Consider the following 17200-nt stretch of genomic DNA (forward strand, 5'->3'; position numbering starts at 1 on the left):
CTTGCTCACTTTCATAGTTTCCAGTTCTACGTGGATCTTGAGAGTGAGAACGTTTAATAATACCCGACAGCTAATTAATCCTCACTGAGTAATGAACCTGTTCTGTTTCAGTGCTGGGAGGCTCTGCTTTTCAAAGCAAGAATGTGGCTATTTTTTTTCCTTTTTTCATGGAAAATAGCCTTTCAAATCCAGTCACTTGTTACCCAGAGAGACATTGAGAAGCACTTCTATGAAACTATATCTCCTGCTCAGTATCGTAGCATTCAAAGCAATAATCATGATGATAATTTAATAATAACACCTTATAGCTATAAAATGCCATTTACATCACAAAGTGTTTTCTTATCTAATCCTTTGATTCATCTTTAGAACAGCCAATAAGGAAGGCAGGACAGGTATTTGGCAGATGTAAACGCTAGTATCTAATATTTATTGAGCATTTACTATATCCCACGCACTATGCTGCACTGTATCTGCATTAGCTACCTCATGAGATGTGGTTCCTGGTTAGAATGCTCATTGAACAGATGAGGCTCAGAGAGGTTAAGTACCATGCCCAGGATCATGCATGGCTAAGAATCAAACCTTGATCTACTTTGCTCTGCCACCCTAGACCTTAAACCTGATACAGGCTGAGAGGGAAAGTGACTTGCCCAATGTCTGTCAGCTGGTTATTTCAGAGCTGGAACTGAAAATCAAGAGCTATGACTCTTAAACTTGGACACGTACCTTTGGGCATTTGAAATGGTTTTCTTAATAATTCATGCTATTATTCCAGGTCAGGATATGTGTGTGTGGGTGTGTCTGTCTGTCTCTCTTCCCTCTTCCCCTCTCCCTCCCTCTGTCTCACTCACACACAGTGCGTTTCCAGATCCCTGACCTCTCAGCATCCCCTGAGGTCTCATGTAGTTCTACTTAGCAAGATTCTCTGTGCCCTTCTTTCCCAACCTCCCAATACTCGGGGGTAAGGGGCCCTCAGAGCCCTTTCTAGACAGCAGAAACTCATAGTTCAAGTAACTCCATCAGCCTGGGTGGGAGCTGGGTGCTGAGAAATCACACTTAGCGTACTTCTCCCTGCAGGATGAGCCTGGAGTTATTATTTCCCTCATTATGGTTGGCTGCCAGTGCCCCGGGAACCTGGGCCAGGTTGAAATTTTCTTTTTAACCAGTTATAAATACAGAGCCTAGAAGTTGTGATTTGTCATAACCTCCCCCAAAATGAAAGGGATGTCATGAATTCAAACTTCCTAATGGATTTTATCCAAACATTCCCTACAGCTAATATGAATAATAGTCATAATAAAGTAATAATAATAGCTGCATGTACTGAGTGCTTACTATGTGCCAGGTGCTGGATGTTATATCCTTATATTATTAACTATAACAATCACTCTCCCAGGTGGGTTCTCTTATTCTCTCTGCATCATCCAAAGCTTTACTTCCTCAGAGAAGCCCTCCTAGGATACCCAGGAGAAAAGAGCACCCTCGCATCGTCCCGTTCCCTTCGGTGTCGTTACGCTGCCCCTATTTTCTTAGCCTTTACCTTTCCTGATACATCATTTGTCCATTGTCTGCCTCGCCTCCACCTCCACTGAAATGTGTGCTCCGTGAAAGCAGGAAACACGCTGTGTCCTCTCCCGTAGCTCCATGAACAACGCACGCACATGGTGGACACGCAGTAAATCTTTGGCCAATGAATGGATTTCACAGACGTGGAAACTGATTTTAGAATAGGCAAGGGAGTTGCCCAAGATCTCACGGCTAGAAAATGGCAGAGCTGGGATTCACCCCTAGTCTGTCTGACCCCAAATCGGATGCTTTCCATTAGGATTCCCTCAGCTTCTGCTTTCTAAGAAAATATCAATTTATGATCAAAGAGCAGGAGAATTTCATTATTTGTGTCTCTCAAAATTATTTGGCAAAGCTTTCTTAACATGTTAGCTGGATTTTGGGGGAGGGGAGGGCGAGGGGGGTGGGCTAGACAGGGTTTTCTGCCATAGGGTGGGCACATAATAGAGGCACTCTTTTTTAGAGAAGAGATTAAATTACATCATGTTTTTACACACCTGCCTTCTGCTAGTGACTGCTTCTGTCTTTCTCTCAACTCAGGTCACACACGTTCTTGTGACTTTCCTGGACTAACGTTTTTCTACTTAGAACGATCCTGAAATTTGCAAATCCCCTTGGTGGTAATTTAGACACCCCCCCCCCCCCCCAACCTCAGTCTGAGACACCACGGCAAATCAGGAGCTTTTACCAGCTCCAAATTCTGAAGGGGACTTCTAGAGGATTATTGCCAGCAGGTCATGGAATTGGGCAGATTGACTAAACAGACTAGCTTTTTTCCCAAAAGTGAAAACAACTGTTAGTGAAACAACCAGTTTAACTACCTGATCTGTTTTCTAGAGAACTGATTGAACAGACCACTGTTTAAGTTTACTAATAATAGCAACTATGTTGATTCAGCCCTTCCTAGTGACAGGCTCTGGACTGAGCAGTTTTATGTACATTTTACAATTCTCTCTTCATCACAATCCTATGACTTAGGCATCATGCCCATTTTACAGATTTGGAAACAGAGGCTCATGGAGTTAAGCACCGGCTTAAGCCCTCACAGATAATAAGTGGCAAAGCCAAGAATGGAGTCCAGGTCTATCTGATCCCAGAGCTCCTACCCTTCACCATTACGCAAGATGATTTACTGTGTGGTCCCTGATCTAGACAACAATGAGGATGATAGCAGCTGACACACAGAACTTTTCAGTATGTTTTTTTTTTTTTTTTGAGGAAGATTAGCCCTGAGCTAACATCTGCCGCCAATCCTCCTCTTTTTGCTGAGGAAGAGTGGCTGTGAGCTAACATCTGTGTCCATCTTCCTCTAGTTTATATGTGGGACGCGTGCCACAGCCTGGCTTGATAAGCGGTGCATAAGTGCACGCCCAGGGTCCAAACTAATCAACCCCAGACCGCCAAAGAGGAGTGCACGAACTTAACTGCTATGCCACTGGGCCAGCCCCATCAACATGTTTTTATCCTATTTATTGAGTGCCTCCTATGTGCCAGGCATTGTGCTAAGTACATACTACAAAGTGAGTCTTACAGAGATGAATGAAACATACTCCCTGTCTGCAAGGAGCAAGGAGGGGACAAGTTGCAAATGTCTACAACGTGAAATTAATTTAAGCAGTGGTTTTCAAACTGGCGTGACTTGTGGTCACCTGGGATGCTTTTTAGAACACAATCACTGGCCTCATCACCCAGGGATTCTGGTTTCAAAGGTCCGAGTTGTACCCAATGACATCTTTGACAAGACCCCTCCTGGAAAAGCACCAGGTGATTCTGATGCTAGTGGTCCTTGGGCCGTGCTTTGAGAAACACTGGATAGGGTAAGTGTCCTGAGAAAAACCCAGAAGACTGACATGGCAGTTCAGAGGAAGAATGGAAGGGAATAGATATAGGATCAGGAAAAGGTTTTCAAGATGCTTCTTGAAGGATAGATAGTCTTTCATGCTGGGGGTCTCATTTGATGATCCCACGGATCCTAGGAGGCAAGTAGGACATGAATTGCTATTTCCCTCTTTTTAGTGGTATGGATTTGATTATCCCCATTATAAAGGGGGGAAACTGAGGCTCTGAGAGGCAAAACTGAGAGTCAAATGCCTCCTGTCTACACACAGCCTTTATGCTTTCTTGTGCCTCTGTGGTGACCATGTGGTGATGCTCACTCCGGGAGGATGGGTAACCCCGACCCACTTTCAGGGAAAATGACTGGTGGAGTCAGGATCGGCCGTCACTGCCCCAGGTTTTAATTTTAGGTTTATGCTTTGATAACCGAGGCCTCTTAGAACACAGATACAGCCTTCCCCTACCCATTTTTAATTTTTCTAGACTTCATCTTGTGATTTATTACTGCTCTGCGGGCTTAATATACAATCCTTTTACAGTTTCCTCTTTCCTTCCTTATATTTGTTGCAAATAACAATGAATGTTTAGCTACTGCAGTGAAAAATCAATCAAGCCTGTTCCATATTCACAGGCTTGCAATGGCACCCGGATGGCCCCCTGGATTAGATTAACTTTGTGAATGTGTCACTCTGGTGTGGGTAATTTCTCACCCTTCGCTCCATCCCTCCCCCCTCTGCCTCGGCGGGTGGATATTGAGATCTCGCATTGATTGACTGCACTGAAAGGGGATGCTGGCATGTGATGTGTGTAACTCAGCGGGACGCACATAGTCTGTGTTTATGAAAATAAATAATAATTTCTGTTATCGTTATTGATTGCCGTCATTATCTGATTGTATCTGTCTGTGTCATGGGGTTTCAGTTATGGGATCAGAAAGTGCTCCACGGGAAGCTCAGGCACTCCCCTCCCCGACAAGCCTCTGTGCTTTGACATGCTTTGTCTTTTGGAGGTAAGACTTGGGGATGTCCCTGTCCTGTTCTTTGGCTAATGTTCGGTGAGACAGTGTTAGTTGTGTTCAATGTCAAACAAAGGAATAATTCAGTTGAAATAATAATAAGAGCAGCAAACATTTATTGAACATCTGCTGTGCTCCAGGAGCACTCTGCATACGTTGGCTGATTTTATCTTGAAGTTAAGCCTATCTTGTAGGTACTGGTGTTATCCTCATGTTAGAGATGTGGAACCCAGTGCCTGAGGTCAGCCGGCTTGTAAGTGGTAGTACTTGGATTTGAATTCATGTCTTCACGATTCCAAAATCCATACTTCTATCCTGCCTCTTGTATTAAAATAGAATGCCTGACATATTCATCTGAATATTCAGTGTAAACCAAAATATGAGTAAGCAGGGACTAGAGAACAACCTGTAGAAGCTGCTTGGGATAAATGGGTTTTCCATTTCATTTTCGGGGAAGGTGGGGCAGGAAAAATGCATGAAAGTAGGTCGTGGAGATCATCAGTCTCCAGGAACGTCTTAAATCATCCCCAGCTGACTGACTCAATCTCCAGGAGCTAGGCCAAGGCATCTGCCCATACTTCTCAGCGATATTCCAGACAGTCGTGAAGATCAGCTGGGTTTGAGGGTATTGGCATAATAACCTTTAAGATCCACTGCGAATTGGGGGTTCTCTGACTTGATTTTTTAAGTTCTTCCTTTGTTCTCTTTCCTCCTCTTAACTCAAGGTTCTAGATAGAATAATCTGAGGGCAACATTATTATCATATCCTATTATCATGTTATTATAACATGGTTGCCTTTACACTAAACGAGTGATTTGATTTCAAGTGAGCTTCTGCAAGCCAGTCAGGTTTAGGTTGCCTGTGAGCTGTTCTGCCCAGTATAACTCAAGTTCTTTTCTTCTCCAACTCCTGGTCAAATCAGGGGTCAGCCCACCTAGTGGCCAGTGTGCTGTAACAGTAACAAGATTGCAGACTTTAATTAAATGCTTACTGTGCACCAGGCCTTCTGCTAGGCACACTGCAAGCACCATCTCATTGCACCTGGCAGCAGCCCTATGGGATGGGTACTGTTGTTCGCCCCATTGTACAGATGAGGGCATTTGATTCAGAAAGCTGAAGCAACTTGCCCCAGGGCTACAGCTACTAAGGGGCAGAGTCACATTTTTAACCAGGTTTGGTCTGACTGCAGAGTCTGTGATCTTCACACCATGCTACAGAGTCTCCACGAAAGAGCTAGGGCTCAGGCCACATGTCAACCATCATCTGTAAAACGGAAATCATCATACATCCTTTCTGCAGAGGTCACGCTAATAAAATAGATTAACATGTTGGCAGTATCATCAATACATGCTCAGTATATGTTATTATCTTTCTCCTTTCCCTTCCCATCTTGTCTTTCACCTGGACACTAGGAGTTTCAGGAAAGCCTGATGAATACATTGCAAAGGTTCAAAGCATTATTACATTTGGGGGCCGGTAATCCGTTATGCTTTATTTTGAATGTGTTTGTAATGCTCTCCTAAGCTGCCTTAGATTCAGAGTGTATATTCACTGACAATAAAATATTTTCTTTCATCCCAAAGCTACCTTTATTATGCTGCATTTACCATGTAGTAATTAGATCCAACATAAATGTAAATATAAGCAGAATCCTATACCTGGTTTAAGATCGAGTTGTCTTTGTCTCTCGCTTCCAACCCTTTGGAAAGCATCCATGGCTTCTCGAATGTGATGGGACACTCCCCATATGTACACTCAGTGACTGGGGAGGCTGAGAAGTCCACCAGCATCAGAAAAAGAAAAGAATCCTGTTTGAGAAGAAAATCCAGATGTTTCCATGGCCTCTGGTGCAGTTTCTCTTGAAATTCCCTGGCTATGAGGCAGGACAGTATTCCAGGCTGTGATCTGTTCGCTCTTCCTAACTGTGGTCATTAAATGGTCTGAATTTCAGAGATGTGGGAAAGTTGACCAGGCCAGGGCAGGCTGCTAGCCTTTTTCAGGCTTTACAAGGAAGGATCTTGTCACTGTGTCAAACCTAATTCACACTGACCCAGATGGATTTTTCTCAAGAGGGAAGTTATTAGTATGACTCCCCCTGTCTTTTTCTTTAAAGGGCTCTCTGTATACTTTTAAAGTAAGTGGAAAATCCAGGCATAATTGGATGATTCAAGGAGAAAAGTACCTCCATTTTCTGAATCTTTCAGATGGAACTATCTGAATTATGAGTGAAAGTGGAAAGACGTTATCCGCAGACCAGGTCCCGGCTCTGAAATGTGAGCTCACTGTTGCTGGCGTGAGAGGTGTGAGTTCCAGCCCATGAAACGACATGGGCCTGTATATCTGTGTGCAGGCGTGCACATGCTACTCAAGCAGTGCATTGCTCAGGAAACCTGAGAATGTTCACAACGCCTAGAACTGATTTGTATTTGTTTTTCAATTAGACTGACTTATCCAGAGATCAAAAATGTGTGCCCAGATCCCTTCCACTACCAGGTTACGCAAAGAACTAATTTGAAATCACAAGAGGACTTCTAGGGCCTCTGCTCATTATACGTAAGATTTTTGTAGAAAATAATTAACACAGATGGATTGGGAATCAAGTTCAGGAAAGGACACGATCACTTTGATCCTAGTACGCTGCAAACCAGGCATCATTGGAGGCACTGAGGTGAGCATTTTAAATACCCATCCTTACCAGAAAAAAAGATTTTAAATATTTCCCTAGAGCTTAGTGTATAGGAGGATACTTTCTTTTATTTGGTGCATAAAAATAAGAAACTGGTTGGAGGAAAACATATTATAAGGGTAGTTTTATCTTAAAGAAGATTGTTATCAACAGGGGAAGTATTTAATTCTCTGGTTTCCTTAGAATGATTGAGCCAGAAGGAAAGGAATTTTCTACCTGAAAGGCGTTAGGTTTGTGTTTATTCGAGTGGAGGACGGTGGGTCACACTCCTGTAATTTGTTGTTGTGATCAGATGATCAGTGGGCTGGTGGTCTTTACCAGAAGAAGGTTCAAAGCAGTGGTAAAAACGAACACATACGCATACACACCCACAAATGTTTCTTGCTCAAGAAGGATGGGAAACCCTAGCTTAAAAACTTTTAGACAAACTTATTTACTTCAGGGTTTCTTAGGACCTCTAATAAACTAAAATACAATGTTAAACTCCAAGAAAGATATCCAGCATGCAGTATTTTCCTAGCTTATTTGACCATGAAAAACCCTTTCTCAATTTATGCGATTACTGTTCTTTATAACATTTTACTCAAAATGTGGTCCTTGGCCTAGTGCTTGTTCACAACGAGATAAAGAGCTTGTACCAGAATATGAATTGTTCACATCACTAATCCACTGTATAGTTCAGCTGACACTTTTATTTTTCATAGCAAGACTTTCTCAATGGATGAAGCAATGCACTGATTCTGGCTTGAGCTCCTTATCTTGTCATGGACCATTAACAAACAGTTCATGGATCTATTATTTTGAGTAGAACACTATAAACCTCGTTTTGGGAAATGTTGGTTAAAAGAATTGGGTCAGGGAAGAGGGCTTAACCTGGCAGCATTTTTACTCTGCTCTTGCTGCCTTTCAGTCACAGAATCACGTGATGATGAAAGATCCTTAATACTGACACTCAAGTTCCTTAACATTAACTGAGAAGCCACTAGTTCCTGACACTCTTGCAGGCTCTTTGCATACTTCCTCGTTTAATCTTCACTGTAACCCCATTTCCCAGATGAGGAAACTGTGCTCCGCTTGGAGGAAGCAATTTGTGTAAGGTCACTCGCTAGCAAGTGGCAGAACCGGAGTTCACCCTTGGCTATCTGACTGCAGATCCCCCCCTTCTTAACCACCCATGCTATCTGGCCTCCCATTAGCAATGGTTTTCACCATCTGAGCCAATGGAGGCTTTATCCTACTGTCAGAGACTTCTTAAAGCACGAATACCCCATTAGCCAATCTGAAAACTATCGCTGTTCTCAAATGCTTCCTTCTGTGTAACTTAACATCTACTAATCTGCATTTATAAAAAGAAGGTTCCATGTATATAGTCCAGGTTCCACATATGTAGTCCACACATATAGACCACATGTGTGGTCCCTGCCCTCATGAGGCTTACAATCCGGTGAGGAACTACCTGGCTATGAGCTTTTATTTGAAAATCCTAACAGCACCAACTTCGTGTTCCCATGCCTGACATTACAGCCAAGCTTGTTGTGTAACATTTCTTCTCTGCTCAACATTTTCTTCTCTGCTCTGTAATCTCACTTCCTCTAATTATTTTTAGGGCTTGAGAGTTCTGCAACTTTGAATTAAATAAAGACATTGTCTGTTTAATGCCAAAACATTCAGACACAAGGGTGAAAACTTCATCCAATTATCCTGCTCTTTCAATACCAAACATGCAGATGTTTAGAAACTTCTGAAAGCCAGATTTTTTAAAAAATCATTTGCTTTCCAAATTTGAAGAGCATCTGAGAAAAGCATCCTGTGGTGGAAACATAACATTATCAATGCTGACAAGAGAGCAGGAGTTCAGGAGTTGTAAGGTTAGATATTGAGATAAAAGTGACAAAATAAAGCCACATTTGGTTACCGTTATTCCTTCCCATAGTAAAGTCATCTCTGTAGATGCACTCACAGATGACTATCACACCAGTTCTGATTACAAGTGCCTTTGCCGTACTTGATGGTCAAATCAGTTAAGAACATAGGCATCACCAAGGTCTCTTGCTTATTCATTTTTTCACTAATTCCACAAGGATTTATTGAGTACCTACTGGAAGCCAGGCACTCTGATGGGCCCTGGAGTTATAGCAGTGAACATGAATGGCACAGTCCCTGCCCTCATGGAGCTTACAGTCTCTTTTGGTTGGAAAGGGTGTGCATCAAAAGCCCCTAATGTAAAACGGACACTGGGATGGGGGCTGCAGAGAAGTGTTTGGTGTATTGGAGAGCAGATGATGGGGGAATTCCATCCATTCAGGGAAAGCAGACAATAATTTCCTGAGCAATTAACAACTGAGCTGAAGCAGGAGGTAGGTGAGGGGAGGAGCAGGAGGAGCATTCAAGGCAGAGGAATTGCCACGGACAAAGGCTATAAGGTGGGAGGTCGCACAGAACAGGATGGAACGAAGGCCGGAGTGGCTGGAATGCTGAGCACAGGGAAATGTGTGGCACCGGCAAGAGGCAGGTGACAAGACAGGCAGGTTATGGCCATCATGGCCATGTTGGGTGTCATAGAACTTGCTGAGAAATTTGCTCTTTCTCCCAAGAGTGATGCAAGCTGTTTTTTCTCTGCACTGGTCATATGTGCAGATAGTTAAATGTTCTGCACCCAGGACAGGATATATAGCAAGGTAGAAAAGCTGCAGGCCCAACCTAGGAAGTTCCTGGCGGATGTGAGTAGTTTAAAGGTAGGACGCAAATGGCATTTTGTCAGTGTGGTCATGTTGCCCTCCAGCCTCTTAACTGCCACTGTTTTGATACATGTCAGGGCACGGCCTCCACAGAGCTTCTCCAATATCAAGGCGTCCTCCCTCCAAGGTGAATCCTCCCATGAGTGATTGAATTGTTTAGAGGGTCATAGAACCTGACAGCTCCCTATTACACAAAGGAAAAGATAAGCTTCCGATTAGTCCTGGGGCTGGAGGAAGCCAAGATAGAGTGCACCTGTCAGAACTGCTTACGACATATAAATCATTACCTCAATTTTCCATGCAAGAATTGGGCCAGAGAGAGAGAAAGGAGGGACTGAGGTTGGGTAGCAGTGCAGAAACGTATTAAAGAACTCTCACTTGGCTCCAAAGCAGCCTTTGCTCTGCTATCCATGCAGGGAGAACAGAGCCCCACGCCCAGAGGAACGACAGAGACAAATGCCCACTGGCTCCAGGAAGGGCAATTTGTTTCTCTGGCATTTACTAACAGCTTTTATCACTAATCTAACAATAGCAGGCACCAAAGCTTTCCCGGACTCCAAAGCGGGGTGCATTTGGTTTTGCGCTGCCCTATGTGTGGTCCCAGATTTCTCTCTTGTGTAATCGCCAGAGTAATCATTGTTATTGTTGCCATTTTCCTTTCGCTCGTTCACTGGGCAAATGTCTCTGAGATAGCTAGGGGCCATCTGTGGCTGACCTGCTATCCCACTGTCTAGGATATGAGGGTATTTCTAGGGGCATAAAACTGAAGAAAGATTGAAGGAAGGACAGCAAGTCAGAAGAGGTTATTTAAAAGCTTAAATTGATTGGGCAATACCCAGATTTTCATTGCATTTTATATTCTATAAAATAAGTAGCTAGCAGAATGTGAGAACCTGGAAGACTCCAGTTGGAGAAGCCCCAGCACTGAGTAAGCCCAAACTACTAACTTGTGCAGCAAACCTCAAGAAATATTGTCTTGTATTTCTTCTGGGCTGCTCTAGACAGAGTGAACAAAATGGTGGGGGAACTGGTTCATTCTCCAGCATTGACAGAGTTAAGCCCAGTTCCTAGAACTGTGAAAGGGACTTTGGTCAGTGTCGTCTGCGTTAAAAGGGAACCATGTATCTGTAGAGCCCAGATATTCCTGCTGCCAATGATGGAGGAGCCTTTCTTCTTTTCCACATTCATGTGTTTTAAAGAGAGGCATATCTTCAGAATTATGGGACAGCCCAAAATGTGTTGGCTGCCAGTTAAAATTCCATAGGACCTGGAAGAGACATGCAGTATATTTTATGTGAAGCAACCCAAAACATGAGTCAAGACAGAATACAGGGAGATGTGGGAGCTGAAGGAGTGGGTCACGTGGATACTTTAAAACGAAACAGAATAATTGCCCATTTGTTCAGAATGCATGAGCAAGATGTTCATATTGTCTGGAGAGATATGAGACTGACTTATCTCCACTTATCCTCCAGTAGGGGAGGAAAGCCCACCGTCAGAACCGTTCTGGGAGACAGTAGTGTGGCAGCCAAAAGGCTTTAGAGTAACAGCTCTGGATTCAAATCTCAGCTCTGTCTTTGTTTGGCTTTGGGCCTTTTATTTAAGCTCTCAAAGGATTGGTTTTATCATTGGTAGAGTACCTACTTCATAGGACTTGTTATCAGAAAAAAATACTAGCACAGTATCTGTCTTTAGTACTAACCATTCGATAACAGGGAGCTAGCTCCAGGTTGGGAATCAGGAATGCTCAGAACACAGAGAGAACTGGTAGACGCCAGTTGCTGCTTTGGATGGAAGCATGAAGTTCTGTGAGGACAGGCGAGAGACAAGGGGCTTCTAACATGATCATATGGTCAGAGTTTATTTGCCTGAAACACATCAACCCTAAGATTTAAGACTCTTTAGTGAATGTTCACATCTCTTGCCTCAAGGAAATTCCCATTAAAGATTCCTAATAAAACTCTGTAAATGAACATAAGGAGAGAAGGGAAAACAAATCATCAGTTTGAGACTCTATGGATAAATTGGGGTAAGTGTGTTCCCACGCTGCAAGGCCTGTTTTTGACAGACTAGCGAACTTTCCAGTTCTCACTGAGCTAAGAAAAATCATGTGCTTGTTAGTACCTCCTTCATAGGGAAGAAGCTGCAGCCAGGTCTCAGGTGACGGTGGCACTCTCTGGGAGGACGGCACTAACAGTTGCCTGAAGAGTTGACTCAGGACTCTGGTTGCGAATCTTCCTTTAGATTTTCTGCTTCAGTCTCCAACCATGAGTCATCAAAAATGCAGAATTCTCTGGGCCGGCCCGATGGCGCAGTGGTTAAGTTCACACGTTTTGCTTTGGCAGCCTGGGGTTCACCAGTTCAGATCCCAGGTGTGGACCTACACACTGCTTGGCAAGCCATGCTATGGTAGGCGTCCCACATAAAATAGAGGAAGATGGGCACGGATGTTAGCTCAGGGCCAGTCTTCCTCAGCAAAAAGAGGAGGATTGGCAGCAGCAGTTAGCTCAGGGCTAACCTTCCAAAAAAAGAAAAAATGCAGAATTCTCTGCCTAGGTCAAAGGATCCACTGTCAGATGTTAGACTTTCTGTCTTTATTTTCTATTAGCAATGAAGAAAAATCCTCCAAGTACGTCACTTTTCCTTAAACAAAAAGAACAAAAGAAGTTATCTTGATGTTTTCTCCTTTGTCTTGACCACTAAGAAAAAAATTGTATTTTTTTCTTCCAGCACAAACTCCTTATTAACCTGTTTAACATTCACAAATTCAAATAGAACATTGGACACTAAAGTTGACTTTCCAGAAATGTTTCCCTTAATTAGATTGCTTTTCTGTAGAAATCATCCTGCCAGCATCTGTGGTGAGATAGATTCTGGAAAAACACTGTGCCAGGCCGAATGATCAGGTAGAATTAGATTGCTCTCTATTTCTGTTTGATAACAACTCTGTGCCTTTGCATAATTCTTACTGATTATCAGAAGGGAAAAAACCGTAACTCAGGCAGCTGAGCTTTATTGGCATTGGTCCCTTCTAGGGAAGGAAAAAAAATGTATGAGCAGAAGCATTTGCAAGTACCGTATATGTTGAGAGATTGAAATTCCAAACAGTCTGTAAACTTAGCTTGTCTAAATCTGCAACCTTCAAAGATGAAAATGCCTCCCTATATTTGGTTTCATAACTCATGAGCTGGGTTTATCTCATTTTCTATAATCCAAGACAAAAAAAATGTACATATCTATAAATATATCTAGAATAGAATGTCATTTTAAATCAAAGAGTTTGTGTGGAGGAAAAATAAGTAGTTGGGGAGAGTCTTCAGACAGACTCCTTCAAAGACTCAGAAATTAAGAGGAAAATGTGAAATGAGCACTCCAAACTGAGCAGGTGCCTATGCTGCTTATACGGGAAAGGAGGTTGTCTGCCACCTTTATTTGTTTCCATGCTGAACCAGAGTATGGTTTCCATTTTCCCTAGCTGTCCTTGTTCGTCTCAGTTCCTGCTAGTGGTCTCCTCTGTTGAGATAAGGGACCTTTCATCTGTAACATTTGGACAAACCGCTTACCCTTTCTGTGTGTTTCAAGGCATCCCCCAACTCCAGCAGTATCTTTGTTGAGAAGCTATTCCTTTGCTTCCAACTCTAGACTCTCCTCCTTCCTCTGGGAGAGTCCCAGAGACCCAGGGAGCCCATTCCCTGAGCAAATCTGTCTTCTCTGACTATTATTGTGAGACACAGGAATATTTAGTCCCCGTTTCCTGCACCCTAAACAGCTTCGGATATCTGTCAGCATATCTGTCAGGGCCGACTGTATGGTTTGATCCTTGTTCAGCATCAAAACTGATGCTTTAAGAAAAAAAACACAAGAAAAACAGTGCCTTCCCTTTTGAGGACTTGAAGACAAGACTCACTTACTTCATAATCTGCTTCCCCTGGGAAATTTACATCTCTTGCCTCCTTGGACGTCTCCCATTGTGAAAACTGCAACAAATAATTTTCCTCCTCTATGTCTTTCTTTTTGGCACATTCTTACTTGTCGATCAATAAATTACCCCCTGCCAAGCTCCAGCAGCCTGGCTTCCTGGTTCACCACTTACATTCTCCTTTTGTGTTTAAAAAAAAGGGCTCATTATTTTTCTCTTAACCTCCAGTGAAATCTTCTCTTTATTCTCTCCCTTTGTTTTGCATATCGTTTAACTTAATTCTTAATCAACAGGCCCCATCCACACCTGCCTCCATTCTCTGCATTTTCTCCTTCAGAAATTAATGAGACTACCATTAGAATCACATGCTCCATTTCTGATTCACCCCCCCCCCCAACCTCGCCCCACCCCAGGATAAGGAAATAGGATTTAAATGGCAGTAGCAGGTGATACAATAGAAGAAAAGCCATAGTAGGAATCTCAGCTAGTCAGGTAGGTAGTTTTGTGCTCACTGGGAGGGGTAAGGCGTCCTGTCAGAGCCGAGCCTCGATGTTCTCATCTGAGAAATGAGGTTAACCATCACTTATGGTCCCTGCTTCACACGGTGGTTGTGAGGATTAGATGAGATCAGTCATCTCATGAGCTTGATGGAGTGGCGTATAGCAAGCCTTCCAGAAGCAATAGGTACTATTATGATTGTAGGAAGTAAGTGTGAAAGACACAATCCCATACTTTTCTGGGTTTGGAAGATGAGAGGAGAGAGAGAGAGATGCAGTCAGTGGCCAGCCAAAGGTCCCAGCTCTCTATTTATTTATGTAGATAACTCATCAAAGGAACCATTTAGCAATCCCCAGCTATGAAAAGACTCATGGAATAGCATTGACTAACGTAAGGACAGAAGCTATCTTACAAGCTGTCCTATTCCCAAAACCCAGTATTGTGCCTAACACAAAGTAGATTACCTTAATATATTTGAAATCAACAAATATTAATCACCTAACATGTCCCAGGTGCCGTGCTGGTCACCTTCAAATATCACTACATTCCCCAAAGTCTGGGCCGTATGTTTCTGTTAGTATAAGCACAGCTTTAAGTCCTATTGAATCACAACTGAAGAAGTCTTTCCCTTCTCATTTCTTTTAAAGTCATTCTGATTACATCAAGCTCAAAGTCTTACTTTGATGTTAATTTTTTTTTCAGCCCTCTAACAACCCTTGTAAATCCTGAATTTTTTAAAACTGAGAGTTGACCTTAAGCTCTAACTCTTTCCGAGTGACCATATCTGTCTAGAATTTAAGAACAACTTTTTCATTGAATTTATTTTTGTAACATTCTTCTGTTCTTTTGGCAATTTGTGGAAGACTGGTTTTCACGTATTACAGTGATATAAAATTCCTTATCAAAATTAATTAACTAAAAAGCCGAGCTGTTTAAAGAAATTATTAAGTAAATAAGAGTCCAGGTAAAACAGATAAGGTGAAATAAATTGAAGGGAGTACTAAAAGAACTGAGGTTTGGCAATCACTAATCTATATTCCCCTTGATTATTTGGGGAGCTTTTTAAAAAGCAAGATACCTAAGCCTCACCCCAGAACAATTGAGTTTGAATCTCAAAGTGTGGATCTGGGCAGTCAGTATTTTCTATTTCTCTTTAAGAGCTCTCAGGTGGTTCTGATGAAAAGCCAATTTAGAAATAAAAAATAGTTATAAATCTCTGAATGAGAAAATCTCCAATTTTCTTTATATAAAAAAGGGTTTTTTTAATTCAATCAACAAATATTTGTTGAGTATCTACTATATGTAATACTTTATTTCCTGGGTGCTGGGGATAAAATGGAAAACAATATAGAAGCAGACCCTGCCACCAGGGAGCTTACATTCTAGTTGAAGCTCATAAATACTGTGTTACCTGATTTTTCGCCTGCTTAAGAGTGTTATTTCTATGCTAAATCACAGCCTGAAAGAATATAAAATTGTCACACTTTGTGGCCACTGGTTATCCTTCTGACACTGAGTTCACTGTAGAGAGAAGTCTAAAGCCAGCCTCCTTTGTACCTCTTCTATTTGACTCATTTTTAAAGATCTGCATAACCCATAAATCTTCTTTATACTTGAAGTAAAATAACTTCACCAGGGTACGCCTTGGTATTAACCATTCTCTATCAGTTTTTCTTGGAATACTGTCCCCTTTCAATCTTTTCAATCTTGGATTTAAGTCTTTGTTTCAGGCAATTTTTTAAAACATATTTAAAATTTTTTTCCTGTTCATGTCTTTTGGTCTCCTCATGACCAACAATTGTATGTACATGCTCAACATGTTGAGCGTCTAATATTTCCAACAAATATTGCTTGGAAATAATTATATTAACTCTTCTAAGCGTTAGAATATCATACTGTAAGTAGACCTTGACAAAGGAAGATAGAAGACCCCCAGTATAAGCCAATGAAGAGTTGGAAAGGTATCAAGATTTCAGGTTCCCTGACATAGAAAAAGCATGGTCCATGAATTCAGATGGTGTTTGAATCCTAGCTCTGCTGATACTAGCTAAATGACCTCATGACTTATGTCATTTAACCTCACTGAGCCTCAGTTCTTTTATATGTAAAATATTGATTAAACAATATCAACTGTGGGATTTTTGTGAAGTTTAAAGGAGGTAATAGCTTATGGGAACTAATCAGTATTTGCAAAGGGGTCAGTAACATGACAGTTGTGCAGAGGCTAGGTTCCAAAGTCATCCTATAGAACAAGAGTCACTTTCATTCAAAAATATCCTTGAAAAATCCCTTGTCACCCATAAGAGAGAAAGTTCATAGTTTTTATAAACTGTGTACAAAATAATATGTATGTAGAAATATGGACAATATAAAGAATAATGTACAATATAAAGAATAATGTACAATATAAAGCTATGCAAAAAATGTGAAAGGCCATTTATGAAAAGTAGACTTCTTTAAACCTTAGTAGCTCGTTCAACATATCAAAATGCTTGGAGATGCGATCCACACAGTCTGTCTGAGGAAAGAGCAGATTCACTCCCTCCATCTTATACTTACTTGGGTGGAACCACTGAGTGGAATGCAAGTTGCAATAGTCAACATTATTTAAATTGTTTCCTTCTTTCTTTTTTCTGTTTTATGCTAAGCATGTATAGTTGACTCCACATATTAATGCATATGCAATACAATTCAGTGTATAATTATTATTCCTAGATTAGAGGCAAAATAAATTCTCAATAGAATGTGAAATAGGTGGAAGTCAGGTAGAATAATTTGATTTTCAACTACAGTGATTTTAAATGAACTGCATGTTTGTCCTCTTTTCCCTCTGTATGATTAATTTTCCATTCCTTTTAACTGTTAGCCTCTGAGCTTTATGGTCCTTGCTTTGGCTATTTGAGAAAATATTCATATTCCTCCCTTTAGGAAGAAAGAA

The 17200-nt window shown here is 41.7% G+C and overlaps 1 protein-coding gene across 6 annotated transcripts in view; it reads left to right on the forward strand.

Annotated features, from left to right (window-relative positions):
• The window catches only part of PPP2R2B (protein phosphatase 2 regulatory subunit Bbeta), a 435701-nt gene that overhangs the window by 345764 nt on the left and 72737 nt on the right, over positions 1–17200 (forward strand). The window lies entirely within an intron of this gene.

Source organism: Equus asinus, chromosome 9 (assembly GCF_041296235.1).
Source record: "Equus asinus isolate D_3611 breed Donkey chromosome 9, EquAss-T2T_v2, whole genome shotgun sequence".
NCBI lineage: Eukaryota > Metazoa > Chordata > Mammalia > Perissodactyla > Equidae > Equus > Equus asinus.